Genomic DNA, 20,876 nt, shown 5'->3' with positions numbered 1-20,876 from the left:
GCTTTAACTTAATCAAAGGCGAGATCTATTGCATTTTCAATGCTTGTTTTGCTACTGCCATAGAATGTGTTACATAATGCGGCACAATTTTCATTTTGACTGCAGTGCAATTTAGTCAATCCTGTCCCATAATTGCATCTCCCATTGCAGCATTATTCCAGTAGCAGTAGTCAGAGGTCGGCACTATGCTCAGCTGGAGGGTCTCAGATCTTGGAATGCTGCCACCAATGCTACTGATTGGTGGTGACCTCTTGAATTTAACAATAGACTTCAAGGAGGTGCTCTCAGAGAATGAGATTACACAGCGACAGTAGCACTGGTGTTCAGGGGCGTATATTGATCAGTAAGATTGGAGGGGGAGAGTTTCATATTTGCAACAATCATGCTTGCATATCATGGTAAACTACATTATCTGAGAAGCAGGGCATTAGGGGGCTTAATGGGCAGTAGAAAGGGAGAGCAGTGTGGATTGTTAGGGTTACTTAAAACTCAATAATAAGTTGTGAAAAAACAACAATTTTAAGAACTTCAATACAGTAACTAGAGAGAGAGTGTGTGTGTGTGTGTGTATGTTTCTGTCCGTGTGTGCTTGTAAATATCCTAGGTGAAATCCCACAGACACCTCACCAGACCCGACTGAAAGTGCCTTTACCCAACTATTTTCCAGAGAATACATTTAATAGGGGGATGTTAAACCCCAAGCATCCCTCCGAAGCTATGCCCCTGTTGGTGTTAGTTGCGGAATTCTGTGAGGTTAGGCTCAGTGCTAGTAGATGAGCAATGCATATGAAATAAAGGTGTCAGAAATATGCCCCGAGCAAATATGTTGTTAAAATTCCAGGCACTTTATTTAAAAAAAATACTAGACTAACCTGCCTGTAATCACTGTTTATTTGAATTCTCAGATTTCCAGGTATGTTTTATAATGCTGAATTGAGAGCTCAACATAAAGGTCCTCATTAGTATGCCCTCTTAATTTTGATAGTGATAGTAATATGAGTTACGGGCCCTAACTCAGGGCCAGTGATCGCCACCCAGAGGCTCCAACTGTTAATAGCAGGTGTAGTTTCAAGAAAAAATTGCAGGAAACTGTGGAATAACCAGGGGAATTGGGAGAGAATTACCCATAACCCAGTAATTCCTCATTTCTATGTTGACTCTCAGGGTTGATTCATATTTGGCAAGTAATTGCTGTGATCCCCTGTCTGACAGAGTTACTGACACCCTGTGGCAGGAGAAGTACTGTCAGTATTACTCAGGATAAAGCTGTAAGGTGTGCATTTCTATACAGAGTACTTACATCTGATGGGAGCCGTCTGTGTCACAAAATGAATACATATGGACACCTGTCCTACAGACCATCTTCACAATGGAAGGTTTGTGTTGACGTCACAACGTTATCCAACGGTTTCCCTTCCTAGACGTAATTCTAGCCAGAGCAATTGAAGCTATAAACCTGCATGTTCTCCCTTGTATTCCTGCGAGAAAACCTTGAGCCATACAAATAACAAAAAGCGCTACGGTTCCGTGGGATTCGTAGATGTAAGACTTCATTTTTACAACTACTTTGTAAAAGGCTGGCTTCAACCTGCATATTTAGAGCCTCGTTTACTACAAAATGACGCAGCGCAGTGCAGCAAACCATTTTGCTGCACTGAACTGCGTCATTTGAAAAGCACCGGGATGCGTCGTATCAACAACAATACGACGCATCCAAGCGCTTTCCCTTGAGCTGGTGCACATTTGGCTGACATGCACCAGAGCAGACACTCTTGCGTCATCTTTCAAGGGTGCCTGTGTTGCGGGGGTGATTGTTTTTGTGCAGGAAGGGACACCTTCCTGCACAAAAACAATAATTTATGTCATTTCCATGTTTCTATGTGTGCTGCAAAAGGCAGCATGCATAGAAAGAAGAAAAAACAAGGAGAAATAAAGGTATTTCTCCTCGTTGTGCCACTCCTACACCTCCCACTAGATTCTGAGGTTTACCAAACATTGTAAATCTGGGAATGTGTCAGGTTCCATGGATGTTACGTGGGAGCACTGACAGCAACACCCATGGAGCTCCTCTTTCATGCAGAGTAATGTGTGAAAGAGGCCCAAATTTACAAGGTCATGAAAAGGGTCATGTAAATATGGGCAAGGCCATTGTGCTGCTGGTGTGTCAAAAAAAGGGATGCACCAGCAGCACAATGGGCTTCTAATGAGTTCCTCACAGTCACCGAGCAAAGATTTCAGGCAATTATTCATAACAAACAGTAAGCAAACTGTGACTACTGAACTGCTTGTGTGAAAGTATGATTTTTTATACAAAGTCATAAGAAAGTTAAAAATGCACATCAACATTTAGGCATAGCGGCAGTTTGCTGATATGAAAAAGAGATTCTTAATTTGTAGAATAGCATAGAGAATTTGAGGCTGAATTTGTTGTAAATAGTAATTTACCAAATCTAATATGTCTTATGAAAGACATATTGAAGTGTGAACATTCAGTCCATCTCAGAGTAGTCTGCTCTTCAATCCTACAGGGTAAGTCACCAAACCAAAGTCGGACCTTGGCCAGTACAATTGTCCTTGATAGTTCTATTTTATTTCAGAGAAAAATCAAAATAGATCAAACCAGCCTAGTGGCTGGTGAAACTCCATTGTGGTGAATTTCCTTATTTCTTCAACAAATGTGGGGAATTCACGTATATTAAAAGGCAAAGAAAAGCAACAAGAAAGCAGGCAAGGAAAAAAGATGGGCTGAAGTACGTTAACAGGAAGTGAGTTGAAACACTAGGATATAGATAGTAGTAGTGATGCTAGAGTTTGGTAGGAGTAGAGATGCAAGCAAATAGGCAGACATACAGGTGCATAGGGTATACATTGAGGTAGATGTACTAGGGTGTAATTACTAATATGTAGGCTGGGGTAGAGGTGCAAATTGATACGTAAAAGTACTATCATAGAGGTAGTCATGGAGGGGCTAGGGTATTGTCAGGGGCAAAGAAAGGGGTTGAGGTAATAGCAGATAGGTGGGATAGAGGTAGCAGAGTGTAGATATGAGTAGAGGTACTAAGGTGTAGGTGATGGTTTAGTCACTAGGGTGTACGTGGCAGTAGAGGTACAAGAGGCTGTGTAGGAGTAGAGGTGCAAGAGTTTAGATACTAATATATAGGTAGTGGCAGAGGTAGTGTAGTGTTAGTAATACTAGGGGGGTCTAGGTAGTTTGAGGGACTAAGGCATGGACAGGGGTAGACATTAATGTGTAGGAACAGCTTTGCTTGTAGTCAGGTATTAAGGCAGATACCCCCGTCAGTGATGGTTATATGTTATCCTGAATAAAAACACAGTTATAATACGCTTTTAAACCTGTGTTCTATCAAAATCGTTCACCTTATGATAAAAGCTGAAAGTTGATATACAGATTTGTCTTTGTAATAGTAATTATAGAAGAGCAAGACCCCAAGTGGATCTTACCTATGACGTCATATAGTCTTATCAAAATCCAAGATGGCAGACAAATTTTGTTCAATTGAACACATCAGTGCATGTCATGTGCATGCCCACGTTGGATCTAGACTGTGACGTCATAAATATAAAACCAAATTGGCCACCAAAATCATGTAGAAAACTTTAAATTTGATATAAATATTCATACTTATTGACTTATCAGCATTTATTAATATGCATTATATATTAATATGTACCTTTTTTTTCCATCTTCAACCAGCCTCTGTAATGCTTGAAAATGAGTAGCATGTCGAAACAATACCTTATCGCAACACCCACAACCAGTGGTCAAGCTGTCCATCACGATTATGTTGGTGCAACAATTGGTCCATCTGTGTTCTTTGTCAGGAAAGCACCTCAGAAAAATGTATTAGTAACGCAAATGCTACACGCAAACATTATTGGTCTAGATATAGTGTTTTAGACCATAATCTGAAGAAATGTAAAGAATTGGGATGCGTACCTTTGAATATCAAACCAGAACGGTTTAATGATGGTTCTGGTATTAAGCAGACACTAACAATGCAGTGTGGCATAAATCGTGTTATAACAAGTGCTGCAATCTAAAGAAGCAATGGGTTAATAAAAGAACACATAGTCATGCAGATCTATATGGTAGCCCAGTTAAAACACGTTCGACAATTCCAGTGCAGATAAAATACCTGGAAGAAAGGCATGTTTCTTTTTCAATGAATCAGATACATTTATAATGTAGAAAGCAAAAACAGATGATTTGGATACATTTAGGAAATGTATAAAGTGAAAACAGATGATGTGGATGCTAATGTTCATCAGTGTGCTGAGTTACTTCAAGATACAGCACTTATTTCAAAACTGAAATGGGTGAAATGCATGCACAGGATGCTGAATAACATCATAAATGTTTAGTTGGACTCTATCACAGAGCACACAGTGAACGAAAGATTAAAAACTAATCACATAGACCTCAGTTGAAGGAATAGCTCTAGCTGAGTTTGTATCTTATCTGAAGGATTTGTGAGTGGGAGGTGTTAAAACAATTTTAAAACTGTGTGATTTAGTAAACCTTTACACAAGCAGAGTAAAGCAGCTCAAATCCACTGCAGGTTAACTCGGTAAGACCAAAAGAGAGAATTCTCAGAAGTACAAGAGGTTTGAATGCATACAATAAAGGAAGAGATGTCATTTTAGCTTTTGAAGATGACGTAGAATCTGCATTTATATTTGCCTGTGACAAGCCACATCATGAAGCTGTAAATATGACAAATGCAGCAAATGTTCTTAGGAGAGACATGATGCAGAAATCTGAAAACTTCAATGGAACGTTTGGGGATTATTATAGATTATTATAGAAGCCAATCATCAAAACCCACTCTAGACCAAAACAACCTAGCCAACTTCCGCCCCATCTCCTTGTTACCCTGGATGAGTAAACTGCTAGAAAAGCACATTAATAACATCCTAGTAGATTATTTAGAATCTAATAATCTGCTGTGTGCCTTCCAGATGGGATTCCGTCCCCAACACGGGACTGAGACAGCCTTGCTAGCAGTGACCGAAGAAACAAGAACTGTGCTAGACCGGGGAGGGAAAGCAGCCATCATATTATTAGATCTCAGCGCCGCGTTCGACACGGTTAACCATGCCACCTTATTACATCGTTTGAAGGGCATGGGAGTGTCGGGCATGGCCCTGGCATGGCTCACTTCCTTCCTGGACGAGCGCTTCTTCCAGGTGTTTGAGGGGGAGGCTGTATCCACCAAGCAGCCACTCAGTTGTGGGGTTCCCCAGGGCTCTGCCCTGAGCCCCACACTTTTTAACGTCTACATGAGGCCTCTAGCCTCATGTAGACGTTAGTTCATCCATTTGGCGCCCGTATTGTCACCTATGCAGACGACACTCAGTTGGTGGTCTCTCTGGACCACACTGAGGGGTCGTCTAGCACTCTGGGCTCTTGTTTAGAGGCAGTGGCTAAATGGATGGACTCCTCCTGCCTCAGGCTGAATGGGGAGAAGACAGAAATCATGTTATTGGGCAACCCTTCACCTACCATTCTGGCTTCCATCTGGCCCACGTGTCTAGCCCCCCCCCCCCCCCCCCACTCCCCCCCAAACCCCAGATAAAGAGCCTGGAGTTTGGCTTGATAAATCACTGGACTTCACTTTCCAGGCCACCAAAACTGCATCTACCTGTCTTGGGTTGATGAGAATGCTCCAGAAAGTGCTCCCTTTGCTTCCATTCCAGGCAAGGAGAGTCATGGTTCAGGCCCTGATACTCTCCCGCCTGGACTACGGTAATGCTCTCTATCTGGGAGCCCCGGTGGCAGTGATCAACAAACTCCAGGTCACCCAAAACTGCGCGGCTCGACTGCTCTTCCATATTCCACGCTGGCAGTCGGCCAAACATGCCTTAAGAAAGCTACATTGGCTTCCTGTGGCAGCTAGGGTACAATTTAAAGCTCTGTGCCTTGTCCAAAAAGCAATTCACAGAGCAGGTCCAGCCATTATGTACCCTCTAGCCACTCCCTACCTCCCCCTTAGAGCTCTCCACTCCAGTTCGCTGCACCTGGCCACCACGACTAAGATAAACAAAGCTCGCTGGGGCGGCCGCTCATTCTCACACAATGCTGCGAGAATATGGAATTCCCTCCAGCTGGACCTTAGAGAGAACAACAACCGGTTGTCATTCAGGAGGTCTTTAAAAACTCACTTGTTTGGAAGAGCCTGTTAATCACCCCAGCCTGCTGCCTTTGGATTTCAGTTAAAACGCTACAAGGCCTCCGGGTAGTCTATGCGCTCTATAAATATAATTTTTCATTTCATTTCCGGAATCGCTTCTTGCCCTTGTTAAAATTATATTTGATGGATCCGACATAAGAGATCAGTATTCCTTTGAAACAGCCACTACCACTATAGTGTTATTTATTTCTAAATTACTGATATTTAATAGTGTGAAGATTTCAAGAACAGACTCTTCTTCAGTTCCTAGACATAACAGCAGCAAAGAAACTCCTCTGCCATTTAAACTGCTCTTTCTATCAACAGTGGATGTAAATATATTAGATGGAGCAGATATAGTAAATATGCTACCTCCCAAGTCTTGTGACACATTTGATGATTATACTTTGCCAGTTTTCATTTCCTTCATAGAAACTCAAGCAAGGAAGGTGAAATTATTGTATCTTGTGTCTTGCTTCCATTAAAATATATATATATTTTACTGGAAGCAAGAAAAGTGTTAGAGAAAAAAGAGGTGGGGTCTTCACAAAGAGTTGCATAGTTTGGTTAGATGAGATGAAAAAAAGACAGCTGTTTAGTTTACTGAATAGGTGTGCAATTTATTAACGTAGAAGGGAAGCAAGTAATTGACAACTGCCTGGGTAAAGTTGGAAGTTCCCCACCAATTCCGAATTCCGAAATAATATCGCTTTGCAGTCATGAGAAAGCGGACACACAAGTTATGCTTCATTCCTTCCATACAGCAACTAAACACCATTCCAAAATTATCATTCTTACTGTACATACCAATGTAGTCATTCTTGTGATTGCTAATTTTAACAAGCATTTGCAATGTAATAGGTCTCGCATTTGCAAGAGTTTAATCTATTGACTGTAAATGACAATGCATTTTATTTATGTGTTTTCAAAAGCACTACACATACATAAAAGGCATTGTCGGAGAATCTCGCTAAATGGACGCCATGGACTCATACATTTTAAGTTCTTGAATAGGACTTACTACACCCCAGAGAGACTTTGCAGGTATCGGCTACGCAAGTCCTCTGAATGCGAGTGGTGTGGGACCCCTCTGGCGGACTTCCTACACGTAGCCTGGGCTTGCCCTATGGTCTTCTCCTTCTGGCGGGCAGTATACGGGGAACTCAACAGAGTGACACTTTTGGCCCTAGACCCAGATCCACTGTTAGCCATTTTGGGATACTCGAAACCCTTGAGACCTGCCCATAGACGACTAGTTGATATGGCTTTCTTGGTTGCTAAGTGGTGCATTGCAAGGGCCTGGATGAGAGGCCCTCCCCCTACTCTCAAATTCTGGAAGAGGGAATTGATATATTGCTGCACACAAACTGAACTATATAACGCCTTAATGCCCCCTAAGAATAGACCTAAGAATTTTTGGTCCCCAATCCTAGATGGCTCACTTTTGTCAGACACACAGAATGGGGATGACGAGGAGCGTGGGGAGGTGAGTGCCAGGGAGGAGTCGGCTATTGAGGGATCCACCTACGGAAGCACTGACGCTGTTGCTGGGGGGGAATGTGTGTAATACTGTGTTTTATCCTTTGGTTGGTCTGCGGGCCCTAAGAACCTGCGGTCTGGGCACTGGGAACTGTAGGTTGATTTGCCCTATTTTGATAACTGCTTCTACTATGTTGAAGTATGCATTCTTGCCGATGATTCTACCATGCTGACATTATAAGTTGGTGCTGAATGTACTCACACATGTGACTGTTCAATATCATGCTTTATTGTGTGTTCATTTTTGAAATTGCTATAAATAAATTAATTTAAAAAAATAATAATTAAAAGGCATTGTAATTTCTAATGCCATTAGCTCAAACTCTTGCAAATGTGAGACCACTTTCCTAGTGGCTGCGCCCCTTTCTTTAGGCGCTGCTTGCCGTATTCAGGTTACAACAAGCCGCATCTAAAGAAAAGGGCGTGGCCGCCATTAAAGTGAAAGCATGTCATGGGGTGCTTTTACCAACAACAGAAAAACATTAGTTCACAAGCAAATGTTTTTTTGTTGGCAAATGCACCCCATGCCGGGCTTTGCTTTAATGGTGGGCACACTCCTTTCTTAAGACGCGGCTCGCTGTAACATGAATACGGCAGCCACGTCTAAAGAAAGGGGCGCAACCACTATGTAGATGAAAGCATGGTATGGGGGCTTTCACTGAAATAGAAAATGTTTAGTTGCGCGGAAGCTAAATTTATAGCGGACCGCGCTGCCAAATTAGATAAATAAATATTTGCGGCCAGTATACTTAAAGCGGACCGGGCTGCTAAAGTAAATCATGAAAGAAATGCGGCCACTATAGTTAAAGAGGACTGCAATTAGTAATTCAAATAAATGAGGGTGTCATGCTGCTTGTAGGAAAGCACATAGTGGGTGGAATGGGGCAAATCATTGAAGAAAATAGTGCTCACAGCATAGATAAAGCAGACCGTGTAACAACACAAAGTAAAAAGTCCAGTTCTCATGGGAGGTTACAAATGCAGACAAGGAGGTACCAAGGAGGGACTACTAAACCTATTCATGAATGAAAAGCAATGATTTAGAAAGGACAGTAACAGGAGTCAATTGGAAAAATGGGAAGGACATTCAAGTCCCTACCTGAATAAAGCATGCCAGGCAGAGCATCACATTCGCTGTCCAGGCTCGACCTAAAAACATTGGATGTCAAGAAAAGAAGGAAAAATTTTCCAGAACATACCAGCTCACAGTTTTGCAGCAAGCATAGATGTTGATATATGTGAAGCTGTGCCCTTTTTCCAAGCTGTTACCGGTTGTGACACCAAGGGGTCGATTCCGATTCAGGAACAACCGCTCCGAATAGCCGTTCGGAGCGTTTTCCCCGTACGAATAGTACCCTGCAATGTCCCCCGTACGTACGACGAAGTACGGTTCGTACCAGGAGCTGCACTCCGTACGAATCGTACAGAGACCGTACAAATGAATTCCCCGTACGATTCTCCCTCTAAACCCGCTGTACGCGACATCCGTATGGTTCGGGGCTGGTTTTTCCGACCCAGCAAGGACGATTCGTGTCGGGTACGCACAGTACGACCCTTTTCCTACGAGAGCCGAAAACAGCCATAAAAGCAGAGTACGCCTCGAAACAGGTACGGAACGGCCCCCCGGAACGGTGCTTACCCCCTTGATCGCAGGGGTACGGTGCGTACCCCTGCGATCATGGGGTGTGCGCACCGTACCCCGTGATCATGGGTTGTATGGACCGTACCCCATGTTCGTAGGGTGTACGGTGCGTACACCCTGCGATCGCAGGGGTACGATGCGTACACTGCATGATCGCAGGGGTACACACCGTACCCCGTGATCATTGGGGGTACGAACTGTACGGTGTGTATGTGATTGTGTGCTTTTCCGTACGAATCGCCCTTACCTGACGTGGGCCGTACGAATTGCATCCTCATAGCCCGTTCCGGATCCTACTCGTCGGGTCGTATGGCATGTGTACGAGTAGTGCGGTTCACGGTTTCAGCCTTGCAATACCTATGGATTGCGACGATTCAGACGGATTCACGAAATACGGGTCGTACTATGCGACTTGGACGGACGGGTACGATTCGTAAGGAGATGGCTCCAGATACGAATCGTACGGACGTTTTTTTACCAGGATCGGAATCGACCCCCAAGTTGCCTTTCATGGGAGAGAGAAGAAAGCAGCTTATCCCACCTGGATGGCACTAGCTTCTGCTACTTCTGCATTTAAATTTCTGTCAGATCGATCAAGTTCAGTTGATCCAGTTCACTTTGGAAATGTTGAGAGATTCATTGTACTAATGTATGGCTGCTCTTGTCCATTGCATGAAATAAATGGTGCTCGCCAATTCATATTTGCAAGTGGCAACAGAACTATTGAGAACATCCCTTTACACAATAGTTCTTCTTCAATGTGTTAAATGATCTGTGTACCAAGGGGGACCTGTTTGGGGTCAGACTATAGTGCCCATGCAAGAATAGCCAAATTTAAATGATTGGGGTTGGAAGCAGCTTGATGGAGTAATGTTACCAAATGGGACAACCATTTCAAAGGCATTTAAGGCATGCGAAGAACTTATTGGTTGTGGGTGCAAAAAATGTTGCCGAAATCAATGCAAATGCTCAAAGGCGAGCCTCCTGTGCACCGACCTTAGCAGTGGAAACTGTTATCAAAATTAAGACTGTATACAAACTCGAATCATCATTGGTTCATAATATAGAAATGTTATCAGGGTGTAATATAGTCTTGTATTACTTATTTACAATGGAAACATTATCCACATGTTCATAGCATGTGTTGTAAGGATACAAGCAATGCAAATTATAACCTTGCTTTATCTACAGTGTGTGTTACTTATTCTGGCATCCTAATTGGTGGCCATTTCAGTTTTATATATATGACGTCACAGACTAGATTCAATGTGGGCATGCACACGACATGCACTGACATGTACACATGAGGTTTTGTGCCTAATTTAATGCAAATCGGAAGATTTTAAAATTATTTTTCGACATTTGTTGGCCATATTGGATTATGAATAGACTATATATTGTCAAAAGCAAGATCCACTTGGGGTCTTACTCTTTTATGATAGATATAACAAAGACGAATGTCTGTACCCACTTTCAGCTTTCTATCACAAAGTGAATGATTTTTTAGTCTACCAGCTATACAAAGAAATCTGTTCTGGAGAATCTTTCACCATGAACCATCACCTTGATTTTTTCTAAAGAATGTTATCCTCAGGATGTGGAATCTACCAAGATGTATCCCTGCAGTGCTGTTTTTTTCAGGATCACATAGATTCCTTGTGGGGACTAGGAGTTCTATGTTTACTCTTTATCCTATTCCTCTACCCACTAGTTATTATTTGATAGCAAAATGATAGTTCTGTACAACCCACCCCAGGGCGCTACCACTCAAAACATCACTTCGGGGTACACGCAAAGAAGAAGGATTCAACTCTTGTGTTCGAAAATGCAGTGGCTGCCATTTTAAGAGGGTACACCACTGGTTTGCTTTATACATATTCTCTACATTAAACTCAAAGCAGCATACACTGAGCAATGCATACAAAGCAATGGAAGCATTCTTTGGCACAACACATGTCAAGCATCCACTAACTTCCTGCCCTGTGGCTATGACACGTTTTTTGTCATAGCACTGAAATAGTTTTCATCTGTTTGTTTTGAAGGGGAGCACTATGCCAAAAATGAAAAGAATGTCTGACTGAGAAGGTACACAAGGGCTTTAATGAGGACCCTTGAGAAAAATTAGGAGCTTTTGTTTGCATTACTGTATGTAGAAATAGCCCTGACCAAAATATTGACTACTTATATTTAGAGACCTTAATATTGTGCCAAAAATGCTCTATTTAATATAGAAGCTAAGACATAAAATAAATATCATTATTTTAAATTAAATTAAATGTGCCTCTTAGTTATTTCATAATATTTAAATCAATAGGGGACGCTTTGAAACAATTCCTACTGGGCTAATGTGTAGAAAATACCTTGAAGTGAGCTGATGGACACAGAGCAATATGCAACTGCATTACCACACTACAAATAGCCGACCATCCAGTGGATGGGAAACTGTAGACTGCTACTTCTTCTTGCATTATTGTGCACTTTGCAGGGGAATGCCTCTGTGCATTCTAAAAAATGTGGTACAACATAATCTTATAAAGATGTGGTACTGCATAGTTTCACAGTCAATATTTTTGTTTTCAACCTTTTTATATTTTTACCTTTGTAGTCTTTTATTTTTCTTACATGTTTACTACCAAGCACAAAAGTACCAATCACTACTTGGATTGTATTTTCCTACCAAATTAGTGGGAAATGTTATACCAATGTGCTCATGACAAAGGGAAATAAAGGTTCAGCAAAATATTCACTTTGAGTGAACAAAATATGATATAGGTAACTGCAACTCACAAACTTGAATGTATTCCAAATCAATTGTCAAACCCCTGGAGGGTATTGAGGAGAAGGACATTGTGACAGAAATCCCGCAATCCTTTGACCCACTCTTTTTAGGTTTAATGTTAGATTAACTAGCTTCAAGGTATGGGTAAAATAGGGAGACAGGAAACAACAAACAAACCTTCATTGTCCAGGGCCTGTTGGGGGGACATATGCCCTCCGAAATTTCATTTTTTTTCGAGCAGTATTGGAAGAGTAAATACCATGCAGTTCATCAGGCCTCAGGTTCTAGGTACAATCGTGCTACCAATTGTTTCTTTCTCAAGGGTGTGGGCACAACCACTGACAAAAAGGGGAATTCTGGCACCCAATGCATATGAAAAGATCTGCTGACCAAGTATTACCCCCTTAGGAATCCTTGATTACTGGTTCAGCCATTAGTGAAATTAAGGGAAGTTCTGGAGCAGGTGAGACCACTTGGATTCAATTCTAATCTTAGTTAATTCTGCATTCTGAATTAACTTGCTGTCAGTCCTCCGTGTCCCTTGGAACAATGTTAATCTCTCACCAACCCAAGTGAAGAAGCGAGGGGCAGTCATTCTGCAGATTGATGCCATTCCAATGTAATTTCCAGAAGCGTTGTGGGCGTTTGATGTTCATGTCCATGCCAATGGGTAGATTACCTTCCCGAGCGCGGTAAGTGAAGCCAGAAAAGGTGGGTTGAGCAGACTGGACATTCTCTGACTTCTGTCAGATGAGGGTTGTTGTCAACCTCAGGATCAGAGTATCTCTACATATTCAAGGACTCAATCCAAGTTATTTCCTTGGGACTCAGAGGAAGCCTAGATATGAAATGAGATGACAGGGGCGGCCAACACTTTTTGCAATCCATTAACTCTGGGTAAGGGGACTGCTGACAAAAAATCTTTAAAAACCAATCCAGCTTGTAGGTCGTGTACTACAGAATTTTGATTGCAATAGTTAGAAGTATTCAGCACTCTATTCATAAAGTTTTGTTTCCAGTCTTAGGAATGTCTCCACTATCTACCAAGAATACTAATAAAAACCACCATTCAAAAAAGAGTTGTAGTGCAGAGCAATACGCATAAACCTATTTAGGCCATTGAAACATGACTACAAACAGCAGGCCGAATGAAAAAGCAGGACCCTGATGCACAGGAGCCTGAAACTGTATTAATGTGAGGAGCCGCAATTGTGAAGGAATGAAAGTAGGTGGAGGCTGGTTCAAGAGATGAATGAACAGGTGGCTGAGTAGGGGGCCAACATATTGGTAAATGAATGAATAGGCGGGAGAAGGCATGAATATGTGGATCACTTGAATGAGCAGCTGGGTGGGTAGATGAATGGTTGATGAGAAGGAGGATGGAGATGGGGTTGGGTAGGTGAATCAGAGATAGGCAATTGAATGGAGCATTGGTTAGGTGAAAGGATCAGGTCATAGGTGAGAAAATGAATGAGGCAACCACACATTAAATCCTTTGCATACAATGCCTAAATACTAGACCTTGATAGTGCACTCATGTGTGCTACAATTTCTATTCTATATTAGAAAGTCACCTTACAGTGATAAACTTTTGACCCAGTCGCTACAAGAAATTGAGTGCTGTTCTGGTTATAGTTCAAGCTGTATTCGTAATTTTATGTTATATCCCTTGATTGGCGATTACTTTAACACATTGGAAGGTAACATCTCCCTTGTAACCTTAAAGGGGATATTAAACTATAGAGTCCGAGTTATAAGTAAAGTGAGGGACAGAATGCTATGTATTCACGAAAAAAATGTTGTGCACTCCCTATATCATCTAGGTAATTAAGAGGTTTTTCCCTATCTGGCAAAAATCCCTGACAAGGAGATGCACAAAATAAGTCTGCGGGTCCGAATAGGGGTTGGCCCAGTCTGGAAGATAGCTGGTTTAAAAGCAAGGATTAGGATAAACCAAGATCATTGTATCAGTGGCATGCGAGCTAGAGGAAAACATTACTCCACCAATTTGTAAGAGTTTTGGTATCACTAGGTACAGTGGAGCTCTAGCCATTTTATCTGGAATGGAAAATGTTGGCATTGACATGGCTATTGCTAGATATATTGGCTTATACAAAGAAAGTCTATTATTGTCTTATTATGAAATGCTTAATGTAACTTTATTATGTTTCGGGAAGGTCCCTATACTCGTTATTATTAATATTTGTTGGTATGCTTTGGTATTGTCATGACTATTGTGAGTTAATATGTGCTAGTACTGAATACATTTTAACATGTGATAATGAAATGAAAACGCTTAGTAACTGTTTACTAGGTTGCATATTTTGAACTGTTTTAAATTTGTGTATTTTTAAAATAAATATGTCTTTTTAAAAACTGCACTGTATGTCTCTAGGAATTTTCTTAGAAATATTTTTTTCTGGTACTACTAATACCTAAATACATTTCTCCTCATTTCCTTCTAGTAGGAGGTTGGTTTGACCACTGCACCCTTTTTTGCCATCCTTCTTTCAGATCATTCTGTCTCTTGTGTTGTCAGGCTGTTGTGCATTTTAACCAGATAAAATCCTTGTTTCCTGTGGATACAGTGCAAGTTAAATACACCCCTGCTATTACTAACATTAACAGTGCATAAGGCAGTTCTCCTGGATATTGAAAACTACTTTATTGGCCTCATTTAAATGATGTACAATGTCAAAATGGAATCACTTGTGTAAAACCCTCCCCATGGTTCTTTAGCTACTTTTAAATTCCTAAGTACAGAGAGTGGTATGGAACTGGTTTCATGATTACTGTGTGGGGGCCGGGCAGGTTTGTAGAGTTATACTCAAAGCCTCTCGAAAAGGCTTGTGGGGAGTGACCAGGAATGTTTTTTACTTAGCCAGTAACTATTTCTTCTGTTAATAAATAATCTTCTCTCTCTTGCCAATGACTATATTAGTCACATCTTCACAGCCATTCAGTATTTTAACCAAGAATCTTATTGCTTCAATAAATATTTAAAATGCCAATTTGAGTATTTCTTGTGTTTGGATTGGGCATGCATAAGTTACCAAATGAAAGGGCTTAAGATCTGTTTCCGCGATTTCCCTGGGGAGTCAGATTTGTCATGTTCTGAGGTTGCACACACCATCTGTTACTTTGCTATGTTAGGGGTACAGATGGTGCACTGTGAGCTAGCCAGGTCTAAGGCCAACAAATCCTGATGGTGTGCGTGGACTCAGTCTCACCAACTTTTGACGTTTAGGTTGTCCAACATACACACAGTTTTACTGAGAAAGTATGAACCATACAACACAATGACAAGTGCCTGTTGATCAGAACTGCAATGCTGTTCATACCGGTGTCTTGAGTGAAGAGTGAGGTCACCATCTGCAGTTGTGTGCCGCTTAAAAAGAGAGGACACATGAGTGCACTATCAAGGTCTAATATTTAGGTATTGTACGTAAAGTATTGAATGTGTGGCTGCCTTATTCATTTACTCACTCTCAGTCTCCATCCACCAGGCTTTGATTTCACACTCATCTTTCCATCCTTTCTGAGTTGAGTACATTGAGTACTATAAATTGAGCAATAGGGGTATCTCATATTCACAATGCTAAAAAGCGCAAAAGTGTTGTATTTAGTGTTATGTTAAAAAAAAAACTGTCACCCTTAACAGACATGGCCTGGTCATTTTGTGACTGTCTTCCTGTAGATTGGCCACTGTAGATCCAATAAGAAAAAAAACCAGTACGTAAAAGGTATGTCCTTGCACAGTAAGTATGGGATGAAGCTGCCAAGTCATGTCGACGGTGTATGAAATTAACTGTCCAACTTCCCACTAACACACCCCAAAGGACTAATGCCAAAACATGGACACTGATGCATCAAAATGCCCCTGGTAACGGAAATGACATCACACACATTTTAACCGCTGACACCTCTTAGGGTTGAACGTTTGTCTCATCCTTGGCACCTCAGGTTTGTTGATGATGGGCTGAAGGAAGAACACCTGTAAGCTAAAGAAATTAGATAGGGTTCTTGGATGTCTATTTACTTTCTGTTGCTGCTACTGCCTTCGCGACCTCTGACACTGGGGGTAGCATGGGCAGTGTCAGTGGCACCAAGTTCAAGCCAGAGGCAGCAGCTGCAGTCTTGCTCTGTCAATAATTTATATGCGTGACAAGGACAATAGGACTCAACTTCTTCCGGCCTGTCAGATGATCATCGACTTAAGGCCTAAGTCTTTAATGTTCCCACCGCAGAGAAACAAAAAGCCCAGCTTATGGACAATCAGAACACAAAGAGAGTTGAACACCAACATGAAAAGGACAAAAAAACATAACTGTATTTGGCACAGCTGTTCTGAGTATGTTATTTGTGAGATGAGCAACAACTGTATGTTTTCTTATTTTCTTGTTTTGATTGGATATTGAGGGATGAGTTAAGTACTGTTTCTCTCCGCATTCTCTCTGCCATGGAGTGAGCCACTTTATTGATATTTTAGACAAATGAATCAGTTTTAACGCCTATTTATAAAGCCCTGAAGGGAACAGAAGGCACTCGGGGGCAGATGTATCAACATCCTGATTTGTGAATCTAAAATAGCGATTTTTTAGAAATCGCTATTTGAGGTTTGCAAATAGGGATGTATGTAGAAAATCGCAGTTTTTTAGCGATTTCTTCAAATTCCTTAATTGCGATTAGCAAATTGCGAATTGCAATTAAGGAATATTTTCCCATTCATTTCTAAGGGCCAGGAGGCCCATAGGAATGAATGGGAAGATATTCTAAATTTGCGATTTGCAATTTGAGAATCGCAAATTGAGAATAATTTCAAGGGTGTCATAAGGACACCCTGATGCACACCTGAAATGAACATGTGTGCGCATATGGCGCACATACATGCCCTAAGGGCATGTATGTGCGCCATATGGCACCTTCACAAATGCCAAAAAGTGCATTGAAGTTGGTGGTAATTTGCAATTTCTTACGGAGAAATCGCAAAAATTGAATGCTCGATGCATAGCATTTAAGGAATCGCAATTTGAAATTCCTTAAACGCTTACACAAAATTAAGGAATCGCAAATTTTGCGATTCCTTAATTTTGCTATGCGATTTCCATCATACATACAGTTTGGCGAATTTTTAGTCGCAAACGCTGCTTTTTTGCAAATCGCAGTGTTTGCGACTCTAAAAATTGCTTTGATACATCTGCCCCTCGGTTCTGTAAATTCTCTCATAAAATCAGGAAAAAAAGCATTACTTTTCTGGGCTGCTTGACTAGAAATGGCCACACCTTTAGGCACCTCAAAGAAACTCTATGCAGCAGTGCCTTTATTTTGTCACAATTATATAACTATTGCAATTTACATTTTGGTATATTGCATCGTATGTAACATTTATGTAGCACATTGCTGTCACTGGTGTGGTATAGGTACTTTGCTAACTTTGTCAATTTCTGTGCAACAAGGCTTGCATGATTGGGTAGTTTATATTTATAGTGTGACCTAAGAGGAAAGAGTTTGGTGCTGTTGGTGAGGCTCAAAGGGTTAGTTAGGCCTCGGTGCTGCAGTCTTGGCACTGCACGTACATGTCTGTGACCGTGACGCAGAGGAGTGCCAGGCTGATAGGCTAATAGTTGACCCTTGATGATATGGTTTTATGGTTTGCACCAGGATGTGCATGGTTTTTTCTGGCCTGTGAATCAAGGAGGTGATTTGCAAGGTTCAGGCATTTTCATGGAGTTTTCTCTTGGGATAAGTCACTAGTTCTCCTGAGGTGTCGGGTGCAGGTGATACACGAGGAGGCAAAGCTCTTGAGATTAGTTCCAGAGTGTTGCAGCCTGTAACAAAAGGAAGGCCCCACCTATGCATGACTTCCTCCACCTCTGAATATTCAGAAGAGCTGCCATTCATTATTTGAAGGTCCTTCTAGAATGGCATATGGGAAGCTTGCGCTTCAACAAAATCTGGTCCTGAACTATGAAATGCTCACCTTGCTCGGCAACTGAAGGGCATTGTGGGAGAGCTTGAGGTCCCTTGCTCCTTATTCTCATAACTAGCCTACTTGAAGATGTTTGCCAGTGGCAGACTGCGGAAATAAGTGTTGGCAATCCCTAGATCGGGGGTCCTGGCACTGGCAGCCAATCATGTCTATACCAGTGACTCCCTGCAGCAGTGTGAGCACAGCCATTTGTGCATACCAAGTCTGCTTTCAATGTGTACAGGGGTGTACGACTCGGCTGCGAGAAGAGAAAGGGTAGGGCACTTCAATACAAGGATATCAGGCTCATGCCTGTGCTGCTATTGAGTGGCTTTGGCGCAGCACAAATCTAATGGGTGTTTCTCTCTGGCACTGGGTCCTCTTTAACCACTGTTTTTTTTGTGTTGATAGATTTTTTGTCTTAATGGTGAAGGAGAAGGACCCGGTGAAATGAAGCTTATCAGAAGATTGTAAATAAGATGCACCTATTCCTATGACAACCAGGTGTCCATGGCTTGTGATGTGCTCTAACTTGCAGCATTTCTTGGGGACTTTTTTAGTGTTGTGCTGTATTTTAGCTTCTCTTCTACGGTGCTGTTCTGCAGTTAGTAAACGTGTTTGGTGGGCTTTTAACAGTGACGCATCTAGACCTTTTAATGCCCCTCGACGGCTGCAGGTAAGAGCGAAGAGCAGGGGTGGGTGGCGCCGACCCCAAAACTCATGCCGCTCGGGGTGGACTGCCCCCTTGCTACACCACTAGTTTTTAGGTTTCGCCTGCCGAAGCGCAGCTTTTCGGCGCAGGCAAAATCTATTGTTTACAATAATGGCTTCAGGAACGTCCCCCGGCTCCCATTGGCTAGTTCCATAAATGGAGGCTAGCCATTGGGAGCCGGATCTGTCCGTCAAGGCCGGACCAGATTGGGGGGAGCGTTCCCGCGATTTTTTCGCTCTCCGCCTCTGCGAAGTCGTCATCGCGGCCGTGGGCGGGGTTTATTTTTTTTGTAGTCCTATGTTTTCTTCCCATTCCGCGGCCGACCGCCGACGGAAGAAGTCCAGGTGAATGCTTTTTTTGGTGCGTTTGCCGTTACTGCCCCCCCTCCCACTGTTCGTGCCTTTTCCGCCCCCCTCCCGCTGTCCATGCCTGCCTTTTCCGCCCCCCTCCCGCTGTCCGTGCTTTCCCGCCCCCCCCTCCCGCTGTCCGTGCTTTCCCGCCCCCCCTCCCGCTGTGTAGTGGACTGGGGTTTCAGGGAATGTTGTATAGGTCTCTATTGTAATGTTCTAGGTTGGAATGTGATGTTATTTTGGAGTGTGTGTTCCCGTGGATTCGATCGGCTGTTGGAGATCGTGATCCGAGGGAAACACACTGCTCCGCACCTGTGGCTTAAGAAACTTATTAACTTAAATAAATGAGGAGTGAGACATCTCTTATTCTACCTACTTTGAGCGTGGAGACTCCTCTTTAACACGCTGTCCGTGCCTTTTTGCCCCCCTGTAGTCGTTCCCGCCCCCCCCCGTCCATGTTATCAGGATGATTTAAAACTAGTATCATGCACAGGTTGTGAGAGGAGGGCTGCGGCAGACCTGAGGTGAGAGAGCCTGGGCGCTACAAGAAGGAGAGAGCCAGGTGAGCCCAGCAGCAGGACCCCAGACCCTGCCATGGCGGCGCAGTGCGACCTCTTCTGCGGGGCAGGCGGGTACCTCCTGCAGCAGCAGCAGTCGGACCCAGGCTCCGTGTGTGTGTGCTCGCTCCCCATCCATTGTCCTCGCCGTTCTCCTTTCGTGGGCGCCCTCCTTTCTGTTGAATGGCTTCCTCTTCCCAAGCTTCGGATTTTCTCCGTTGTGTTTTTGCCTTCTTTGTGCTTGTGTCCGATACTGTGGTGTATTTACAATTCACTTTGGTGTCCTTATTTTCTTCCTCTCCTGTTTACTTTCCTCACGAGCGCTTACGGGTTCCAGTCATCCGTGTTTGGATAGGAATCCACGAGCCTGCACCTGACCCAGGCCTCGCTCTCCTCGTTACCCGGCGATAAAATCCCTTTTCCCGCCCCCCTCCCGCTGTTCGTGCCTTTTCCGCCCCCTCCCGCTGTCCGTGCTTTCCCCCCCCTCCCGCTGTCCGTGCTTTCCCGCCCCCCCTCCCGCTGTCCGTGCCTTTTTGCCCCCCTGTAGTCGTTCCTGCCCCCCCTGTCCGTGTTATCAGGATGATTTAAAACTAGCATCATGCACAGGTTGTGTGAGGAGGGCTGCGGCAGACCTGAGGTGAGAGACCCTGGGCGCTACAAGAAGCAGAGAGCCAGGTGAGCCCAGCAGCAGGACCCCAGACCCTGCCATGGTGGCGCAGTTACAAAGAAAGGCGTTTTTAAAGGAAGCATTTTGAGAAAAGTGTACTTTTAGTGGGTTTAAACATTTTGTAGCCAACTCGTTTGGTCCCCAAATCGCTTTCACATGCCGCACTGTAGTGTGTTATCTCTATAGCCAATAGATAGATAGACGTAGATAGCATCCTTTTACCTAAACATGCTACGGTCTCTATCCATGTAAACTTAAGTTGAAACTCCAATCTCTGGTCAGTGGCCACCAAAGGCACTGCGACGGCTAATCAGAAGTTTTACCCGCTGTATTAATGCAGTGGCAAAGCTAGACCAAACTGACTAGCCACCATAATGTTCTCCCCTTGCACCGCTTTTATCTGGGGATTACCATGAACTCGAAAAAGTAAAGTCATTTGTGTTAAATGTCCCTGTCAGGAGGTGACCGGAA

Source organism: Lissotriton vulgaris, chromosome 11 (assembly GCF_964263255.1).
Source record: "Lissotriton vulgaris chromosome 11, aLisVul1.2, whole genome shotgun sequence".
NCBI lineage: Eukaryota > Metazoa > Chordata > Amphibia > Caudata > Salamandridae > Lissotriton > Lissotriton vulgaris.
The sequence above is the reverse complement of the archived record's forward strand: the minus strand, read 5'-3'. Positions refer to the sequence as shown.